The sequence below is a fragment of the Gadus morhua genome, chromosome 8, assembly GCF_902167405.1.
Source record: "Gadus morhua chromosome 8, gadMor3.0, whole genome shotgun sequence".
Classification (NCBI taxonomy): Eukaryota; Metazoa; Chordata; class Actinopteri; order Gadiformes; family Gadidae; genus Gadus; species Gadus morhua.
This window is the reverse complement of record NC_044055.1, coordinates 21,429,741-21,440,297: the sequence shown is the minus strand read 5'-3', so window position 1 is coordinate 21,440,297 and position 10,557 is coordinate 21,429,741. Positions and strand designations below refer to the sequence as shown.

The following is a 10,557-nucleotide window of genomic DNA, read 5'->3' as shown; positions in this document are numbered from 1 at the left end:
TATTTGTCTGCTCTTTATTTTGTTCATGTAGCATTTACACTGCTCATTTGTGAAATATAATATCTCAGTGATTAGATTTCCTGATTAAATAAGGTAAAATAAAAAAGTTCAGCATATTCACTAGGAGAATCTAGGGTCTCTAACATGGGGCCTAAAAAGAATGCTCTGATTTCTAGGTAATGTGCGCCTCTGCAAGGCGGCTCTATAAATCACACTCCACCATATCTCTACACACACATGTTCTCTGAACCTCCGCTAGGGGTCGTGGCATCTCGCATCATCCACCCGACCAAGTTCCGCGGTTCTCGTCACGAAGCCTCAACTGGAAGAAAATAAGCCCTGGTGAGGAGGAGACGTCCAGTCAAACCGTGGAGAAAAGTCAAAGATAATTAAATATTACAGATAAGAAGTGAAAGCGGCAAGAGTAGGCAGCAGTGTTCAAGTCTACCGCTTCCATCCCTCTCTCGGTGTAAAGACATTAATCCAGTTTTGACTCTACGCGTATCGGAGTGGGAGCCAGGTCCCCTCCCAGTGTGTTGACGGATCCCGCTGAGCTCCAAGGGACGGAGACACCGACAGGAGGCTGATTGCTGACCCGGACAGGAGCTCCAGGGGAAGGAGACACCAACAGAAGGCTGATCGCTGACCCGGACAGGTAAACGGGGGTCTGGGTGCCTTTTCTCCACCAGCAGCAACAGGTTTGCGCTCACTGACACGCTGATAGAAAACCTGGATTTCCTTGAACCTTACTGTCTGTTACAAGTTGTTATGTTGTACTATGTATCCGCCAACAAGCATTGGGGGCATTATAGCATTTTAACTGAACATATATATATTTTATTATGTCGTCTTTCCACTGTGATTTGGGTGAAAGTGTTCGCATGCAACAGGTGATTGAACGACTCGACTCTATGTTATACCGTCAGATCATGTTTTTCCTCCCAGTCCTATTTGTCCACATGCCCCACCTACATCTTATGAAGCAGGCTTTAATGTGTACATAATACATCCTGTTTTGTTTCACACCCTATATTCTGAATAGTAGCTGAACCTAGGCGAGGTGACCACTCCTTTGCTAGTAAGGATTTATGTAATAGCCTACACGTACTGCAACGTTGATCACTTCCAGTTCGGCCAGCTTGTGTGTAGTTCACTAGAGACCATGAGAAACGGATCATTTGCCTTGAACTGATGGCTAAAATCGAAGGCCCCACACATAGGGACAGTGGCTATGATGTTTACATGCAACATCATCCCAGCCACTGTCGTTGTCCCCCCGGCCATTAGGGAAGGACAGAATACAGACAGGCCATTGATAAATCCAACTCATTAGTACCCTATCCACTGCCATCCTCTCTCTCTCTCTCTCTCTCTCTCTCTCTCTCTCTCTCTCTCTCTCTCTCTCTCTCTCTCTCTCTCTCTCTCTCTCTCTCTCTCTCTCTCTCTCTCTCTCTCTCTCTTTTCCCCTCTCTCTCCCTCTCCAGATTAAAATGGCTTTATTGGCATGGTAAAAAACATTTTAAAATAAGACATGATTATAATAAACTAAATTATTACCTAATTCCGGTGCACCAGGTCATAGAATGACTTGTCTTTACCAATCTACCTCTCTCTCTCTCCCTCTTTCGCTCGCTGTCTTTCTGTGTCTTTGTTTTTCTCTAACTCTCTCAATCATTCCCTCTCTCCAAATTAAAATGGCTTTATTGGCATGGTAACAAAAATTAAAAAATAAGCCGCAACATAGTATTAAACTAGATGAATAATAACTACTGGAGACTAGGTCATAGACATAGAATGAGGTTTCTTTACCATTCTCTCTCTCTCTCTCTCTCTCTCTCTCTCTCTCTCTCTCTCTCTCTCTCTCTCTCTCTCTCTCTCTCTCTCTCTCTCTCTCTCTCTCTCACTGTCTGTCTTTCTTAGTCTCTATTTCTCTCTGTATCTCTCTCTCCATTCATAGAGCAGTGGGCTGGCAAACCCTCTGCATTCACAGTTGGGGCGACATAATGCCTGTATTACTTCCTAGAATACCGGTGGTTATTGTGAAAAAAGTGAATTGTGTCTTCAACCCTGGCGTCCGAAACAGGTCCCTTAATGTCCAACGCAGTGTGATGTGGTTGAAAGAGCGAGAGAGAGGTGGCAATGGTGGGTGTGTGGCGGGGCGGGGGGAGGGAAATCTCACAAAATAATCTAATTTCTAGAAATATGTAATACATTTTTTGTAGGTCTTGGTTGCACTCACTCACTCGCTCGCTCACTCACTCGCTCACTCGCTCGCTCGCTCACTCACTCACTCACTCACTCACTCACTCACTCACTCGCTCGCTCACTCACTCACTCACTCACTCACTCACTCACTCACTCACTCACTCACTCACTCACTCACTCACTCACTCACTCACTCACTCACTCACTCACCCACCCACTCACCCAATCATCCAAACACACTCATTGGCATCCTCATCGGGTGCACTTGGACCTTTTCTATACTGGTGACCTGAGTGGATGACTGATGCATGATGTATGTAACATGCCATGTCTCATCTTGCCCAGCGTGCACGGTGAACAACAACGACGCCCGCTGCGCCGTTCCTCGCAGCGAACACTGAGCCACTGTGTTCAGTCATCAGCTCATGCACCCGTTCACCCATCACAATAATCCCCCCGCGGTCTCATGGCCTTTGCCGTTCCGCGATGCATTAGGAGATTTCAAACGTGAGCTAGCAAACGTAACGGTGTGAGAGTGTTAGTGCACCACAGAGTGAACGGTGTGGTCTCAGTCGGGTGCTCTCTGGGGGTTTCCAAGGAAATTGGAGCCTCTTGGGACATTTCCTCTTTCGGCTTTGCGATGAGGCACCCCATACGCCCCACCCTTCATGCGCATGCACGCTCACACACGCAGACGCACGTCTCGCCATTGAGTCATTTGGCAGACGCTTCCATCCAAAGTGACTTCCATTAGGTTCAGACCCGCGGTCTGGACGAGCAGGTGTGTGTTGGGAGCCCTGCCCGAGCGTGGGCGCAGCAGCAGGCCCTGCAGCATGGAAGGGAATGAACCCAGAAGCCTTCAGCAGGATGTTGTGGACTCTCTAGCCCCCCCCACGACCCTACCCTAGGCCCCCCCCCGTGTTTTTTCTTTGGCTTTATGCGTCAGTTGCATAGTTCCCGATCGCTGTCTAGGAGCGATCACACAGCTATATAGCCTCCAGGGAGGTTCAACTGTCCCTCCCTGCTCGTCTCTGAGCCGCGGCCGTCTTCGCGCCATCACACAAGCCCGTCCTCTGTGCGGCGTTGTTGGTGCACCACGAGACTGCCTGCGGCCCTGCTCTAGTGACTCTAGTGACTCTCATTTAGTAACATCTTTAATGTACTAAATGTATAAAAAGAACAGTGTGTGTGTGTGTGGAGCAGTTCCTTTGCTGTTCCAGGGTGGGGGTGATGGGTGGGGCCGGGTGTGGGGTTGGGGGGGGGGGTTGGTCATACCACGAGGCTTATGTCGGTGGGACCTCTGGTTTCCATGCAAGTTCAGCTGGGAGAAACAGTGGCGGCCATTGTTTTAACTGCTAGGTGTAGAGACTGCATGCGGTCTGCCTGCCTGTCTGTCTGCCTGTATGACCGCCTATCTGCATGTCGACCTTTCTGTCCGTCTGCCCGCCTGCTTGACTGTCTGCCTGTCCTCCCACCTATCTGCATTTCTACCTTTCTGTCTGTCTGCCTGTCTGCTTTTCTGTCTGCCTGTCTGCCTGTCTATCTGCCTGTCTCCATGTACCCCCTTCTGCCTGACTACCCCTCTGCCTGTCTCCCTCTCTGCCTGTCTCCCTCTCTGCCTGTCTCCCTCTCTGCCTGGCTGTCTGCTGCAAGGATTCCATTACAGCTACGTGAAGGCCAAGAATGCAGCCTGACTTGATTTGCAGCTCTTCTAGTCTTTGAGCCAGTGTGTGTGTGTGTGTTTGTGTCTGTGTGTGTGTGAGGGGAAGGGCTATAATATCTCCTCTCTTTGACTGCAAGACACTTGGTCACCGTGGTTTTGTTTATGGACAAGAATGATGGATGCAGGGTTTCCTCTCGAGTGCCAGCATCCTCATATGACATGCACGCATATGGACCCATACACATACAAACACACACGCACGCACACACACACACACACACACTCATGCACACATACAGATTCTCTACAGACAGATATACATTTCAGACATCTTCAAAAGAGTGTTTCTCTCGGTTAATTAACGTTTTATGTATAATCGTTAGTAATGACCTCTCTCTCTCTCTCTCTCTCTCTCTCTCTCTCTCTCTCTCTCTCTCTCTCTCTCTCTCTCTCTCTCTCTCTCTCTCTCTCTCTCTCTCTCTCTCTCTCTCTCTAACATCACGTCACTGGGACGTGATTTTAGTTTAGATGTTTGATTACGACAGCTGTCAGAAACAGAGCGCAATTTGAGAAATCCTAGGGAATTGTACATATTGCTTCACCTTTCTTTGCCAGCGTGAGTGTACAGTATGTGGCAATCGTGAGGAACCAGTGATGCTTTTCCAGTTTGCTTCAGTGTAGTTTGGGCCTTTTGAATGTATTATGGTTGAGTCTTGCCACAGTGTTTGGGCTGTGTATTGTTGTTGTAGGTGAGGGGGAAGAAGCTGAGCACTAGGTTGGTTCGATGTCATAGGGGCTTCAGTGTGTGAGCCTGCTTGTTTAAATCAACAACAGGCATGAAAGAAAATAACTAGTCCCACCTATCACTATCAGGTTTCTTTTTTAATGCTTTCGTAATAAGAAAAATAATAACTAGAATGACTGGGCGTAATGGCGCATCACCATAGGCCACTATGCTACTGGCCCTGGAACAATTCAAATCTAAACTGTAAGTAAAACAAGAAGCATGATTATATCAGAGCCCGTGGTGCAGGCCTCAGGAAGCATGCCTCTGTTAGCGCGTATGCACTAATCTGATGGAGAGAAAAACCCAGATGTGCACATTTCCACCGATCGACATCAGGAAAGGGGTTGCCATGGCAACTATCTTGCCTCAATCGAGAGAGAGAGCGAGAAAACAAGAGAAAGAGAAGGAGAGTGAGAGAGAGAGAGTTGCTGTTGAAGGAACGCTCAGTTCATGCACTTCTGTAGAGAATAACCAGGCTTTCAATTAATCAGCCACACACACACACACACGAACACACACCCCCACACACACACACACACACACACCCCCACACACACACACACACACACACACACACACACACACACACACACACACACACACACACACACACACACACACACACACACACACACACACACACACACACACACACACAAACACACACATGCCCCCCACCCTCCCTCTCCCCTCTTCCAATCCTCCCCCCAGCGGTCTGTTGTGGCAGAGAGAGGAATGACAGTCAGCAGCACAGACACAGAGCGAGAGAGAGAGACGGGCAGAATTGAGGCTGATGGAGAAATAGACAGAGAAATAAAGGTGGTGTCACGAGAGAGAAAGGTAGAATTGGGGTTGAAGGAGAAACAGGGTGGGGATGGTTAGAATCTGTGTTAGAGATAGCCACAGAATATTTCTTCATCACTGTTTCCTGTTCCGAGGTGCATGTCTCCTCTGAAGGGGTTCTGTATATGGGTCAGGCTTCTCTGTCTGTGGACGGAAGTCACACACACACACACACACATCACATCACCTGGAGTCAGACGCACGCCGCCCTGACTCACGCCGGCCTGATGGCGCTGATGACGATGTGGATGACGATACCTGAGACTGCCTCGACTGTGATCGGACGGAGAACGGGAAGTAGATAAGGGGATTTAACGTGTTTAGCGTGTATACCTCGGACAGGCGGGCAAAGTTCCTTGTAACGGTGATAACAATATCAGAGTCCCTCTGACGGTCGTCCTGTTGACAGTAAAGGGGCGGGCCAGAGAGGCAGGACTGCTCATCACTGTCCACCGAACCCCACGGTGGGATACTGAGCTCCACGGGTGGCCGCCATGTTGGCGTTTATTGCGTTCATTCTTAATTTATATGGAAGCGTCAGCAGTCCGTTCGCAATAATGACCTGGAATGGACTACGACACACTCAACCCCCTTTTCTTATTGTGTGTGTGGGTGTGTTTGTACGTACATGTGTGACGTCAATAGGTGTGTCTCACAGATATTCATGCGTATTTGTACGTATAATCTTACGTTTATTTATCTTTAATGTCAGGCCCGTGGTGGGAACTATAGCTGTGTAAACACAGTGATTAACCACATGCTGTGTACGGCCATCCTGTGTGTGTGTGTGTGTGTGTGTGTGTGTGTGTGTGTGTGTGTGTGCGCGTGCGTGCGTTTAGCGCTTTGCATTTCAGCGAGGCGGCAGAACATCAGGGATTCCAGTCAACCGGTTCAGACTAAACTAGCAGAGCATATGCAATATCCATGACGTTACGTAGCTACCCCCATCTGGCTCACCTCCACCGGATGAGGCCAGGCGGATCCTGCTGGATGCTGATTCGTCCACCCTGATGTTTACCTCTAAAGCACCATCACGTTTACTTTCAGAATGGAAAGCTTGCCCAAAAATAGATTTACGATATCTATTCATTTCCACATGAACACGTACACAAACGTACCCGTTCTAGCGCTGTTAGGAATGTAGTCGTCCAGGCACTGCTGAGAGTCAGGCTGATGTATGCAGTCGGTGTCCTGTCGTGGTGTACGTCACCGTCAGGATGTCAGGAGGGAACAGGGGGGACTCTGAAGCTGCAAGGGGCTTTTGGAGGTGTGGGAGTGGGCCAACAAAGCCATGGAGAGGCTAGTAGTGCATAATGGACAGTGAGGAGGAGGAGAAGAAGAAGGGGAGACTCCAGCTGACAAAAGGTTATTTATAAACCCCCAGCAACAATGAGGCTTACTGTAATGTGACCAGCGCCACACGCAGAACCCTCTCTCTTTCCCTCTCTGTCTCTCTGTGTCACTCTATCTCCTTCTCACTCTATTCCCCACCTGGTGTTTGTGTGTGTGTGTGCATGCACACTTACTTAAAAATATGCTCAAGAACACAAGTTAAAACACACACACAAAACATCACCATTTGCATAAATGCCTGCAAACACAAACACACACATACATACAAACCACAGACGAGGGGCTGCAAACGCACGCACGCAAGCACACACACACACACACACACACGCACACACACACAGACAGGTTCCATCACACATGCAGACTCATCATTTTTATCAGCCTGATTAGCCCATATATCTGCTGGTCGGGGCAAGTTCACACAAGCTGAGCTGACAAAGAGTAACACGCCTGAGAGAGAAGAAATAATAACAGTCACAGCTGTAATTAGATTGCCTTCAAAACAGGAATAAAGTGTTACCTTACAACGTAGAGACACCTATTTATTTTTTGCTTTATTTTTACGGATTTACCAACTTCGAAAACAAGTTACTCAACCCGTATTACGCTGCAGTTCTGACTTGTGCCACAGAGTGGCGCCCTCGGATCATATTCCCTTTGATTGCCCTCAATGAGAAAATCTGTCTGATAAAGTTGTTAGAAAACATTAAGTCATGTTATACCACAGCAAAAGCTCTGGGATATCTTATGCTTTTAGTAAAGTGGGCCCTTAACTACAAAGTGTTCCAAACTAGTGAACTTTTAACTTTAGTTGCCTGCTGCTTAAAGAGCTTTACAAGCCCAGTTTCAGATGGAGTTGAAAAACAAACCATGGCTTTTGTTAAAGAATAATCTTAATCAGGTAACACATGCCCGTAGCATCACAGCATTCATTAGCTGTCAACTTCGGCCTCAGGCTTTCAAAAGGGTTGCCGTGGAGATTGTGACTGCTACAACTTGTTAACTTGCTAATATGAGCATAGCCTACAAATGCCATTTGTAGGCTAGCATAACCCTCTGTGATCCATACAATCCTCCGTATGCATCCTGAATAGGAGTGGTCCTCTCTATTGTAGTTCAGTTCAGCTATCGCTATTCATCTCCCCCTCTCTGTTAGCTGACGGCCAGCTGCAGCGCCATGTCTCCACTCTGTAGATATTAAGGACTTGAAGCCTGCCGCAGGTGTACAGCGACAGAGGACTGGGTTGCTAAGGTGACAGCCAAGACTTGTTATTGATCTGGGCACTTTAGCGTTTTTAATGCCAATGGCAATGACACACACACACACACGTACGAACGCACACAGGCACCCACACACATGCACCATCTGCCACCCTGGCATTGCCAGGTGGTCCAAACATAAGCCTTTGTCGACTGTCAACCCTTATATTAACTTAATTGCATTTATACTCAACCAGAGTGATAGATAAGTGGCTTGTGTGCATGTGATGTACCTGTTTTTTTTGTCAGTGCTGATAGTGAGAGGCTGTGTGTGTGTGTATGTGTGTGGGTGTGTGTCTGTGTATGTGTGTTTCAGTGTTTTTATGTGGCGCCTGTGACATGTGCATATGTCGTAGGTCTCGCAGAACGCCTTCTTGTCTTTATTGCTCGCCGTGGCTGATTGTGTGCGGTTGTGGTCCATTTAGTGTGTGTACGTTGTAGCTTTAGCAACGGTCAATAGAAACACAGCTGACCTGACTGGCATTCATATTTATGGCGACTGTTTAAGTTGTACAGTAACTTTATGCTCTGTGTCCATAATTGGGCAGTAGACCTCTATCAACCAGGCCAAGCGTTGAATTCCTGAATCTCCCGTCTGGGATTACCTTAATTTATCTTTATGTTGGATGATTGATGCAGCAATAGTGAGAAGCTGTATAGAGGTCAGTCAGTCTGTCAGTCTGTCAATCTGACTCCCCAACTTTTGGAAAAAGTATTCCATCAATGAAGAGGTGTGTGTGTGTACAATATTCCATCAAAGGTCATCAATGACTTTTCTATTTGGACTTTAAATGATTCCACTCAAACATATCAGTGTTTTTCCCGACCAATCAAATCCCCTGTTTTTTCCGAGCCAGCTTTCCTGTACAACTCTCCAGGAAGACGCAAGAGGACTTTCCCCTGTCGCTGCGAAGCAAATAGGCTCACACATCCTCTCCTTATTTCATAATCCTCCTGCCCAAATATGGCCACTTCCTCTCCTGGTTTCGAGGTGGGAGTATTGTGCTCATTCCATTCTGCATGGCCGACTTCCTGCCCAACAGGTAAGTAAGGATGTCATTAGAGGTGGACTTCCTATGGAGGGAAGGCAGGCACCGTGCCACACACCTTGACACCTACGCTTAGTTTCGTGGGCAAAGTTCAAACATTTACATAATAAGTTTCACATTCCTGATCCTGAGGGGAGAAATCAAGGAGTTTGATGCAGCCTTCCGATGAATCCATCATGTGTGTGATGATGACAAATAATTCCCATTTAAAATGTTAACAAAAAATAAAAACCTGGTTTATTATTGGAGTATGGTCCGGGGAAGAGACAGTCACAGCATTTAGCACGCCTCTTTGGGGAAACAATGAATGTTCAGGATATGGCCCCAACAGCGCGTGTGTGTGTTTTATCTCCTGTTTTGTTGTGCAGCGCACAGAGGAGGTGTCAGTTTGATGGATACCTCAGCCCTTACACTCTTTATTAGTGAATGGGAGCGGGGGGGGGGGGGGTCGACTGGTTTTCCCAAACAAAGGCTATGCGCAACTGCTAGATGGGACACTGTCTGTGTGTGCGCAGGGAAATGATCTTCAGCGTGCGTGTGTGTGTGTGTGTGTGTGTGTGTGTGTGTGTGTGTGTGTGTGTGTGTGTGTGTGTGTGTGTGTGTGTGTGTGTGTGTGTGTGTGTGTGTGTGTGTGTGTGGCTGCATGTGCATGGGGGCAGGGATGCGTGTTTCTCTGTGTCTCTGGTTTTCTACGTGTTTGTGTCTCTGTGTTGGTGTCTGGTAGCGTGTGTGTGCATGTTTCTCTCATGCCTTTGTGTGCGTGCAGCTTTTTGCATGTTTCTGTGAATGTGTGTGTTTCCTTGTGCGACTGCTAGTGTCTCTGATTGCGTATGCATGATTGCACACACATGTGTGTGTGTGTGTGTGTGTGTCTGTATGCGTGCCGCGTTGTCTGTGCTGGAAAAAGACTGATCTTCCTTTATACCTGCTGTAATCCACGGGATGCCCGAGGGCTTTGTCTCCTGTCACACACACACACACACACACACACACACACACACACACACACACACACACACACACACACACACACACACACACACACACACACACACACACACACACACACACACACACACACACACACGCCCAGGTGTCCAGCGGGATGCACAGTTGTTTGCTTGTGTCTCCCCAGAAATCAGGTGGTGCATAAAAACCACAACGTCAGTGATTCATTCAAGTTTCAAAAGGACTGAAATCCCTTTTTTCTCAGAACAAGCCTGGAGTGATTGATAGTGTAAAGAAGTCCATTTGTGAGCGCTGTGGAACAAGGCCGGGCTCTCACTTAGCTCATGGTAGCAAAAACAGACCGGGGGTGGGTTGTGGGTTGGGTGGGTGTTGTACTACACTGTGTCTTTGTGCGGGGGTCCACCTCCGCTGTCTCCCTGTGAGCTCTC

General features: G+C 47.8%; 1 protein-coding gene across 1 annotated transcript in view; it reads left to right on the top strand.

Moving 5' to 3' along the window:
* The first annotated feature begins 273 nt into the window (after positions 1-273).
* The window catches only part of gng12a (guanine nucleotide binding protein (G protein), gamma 12a), a 28,417-nt gene continuing 18,133 nt past the window's right edge, over positions 274-10,557 (top strand). Inside the window, exon 1 of the mRNA XM_030363714.1 lies at positions 274-655. The gene's annotated coding sequence lies outside the window, so the exon portion shown is untranslated. The remainder of the gene's footprint in view (positions 656-10,557) is intronic.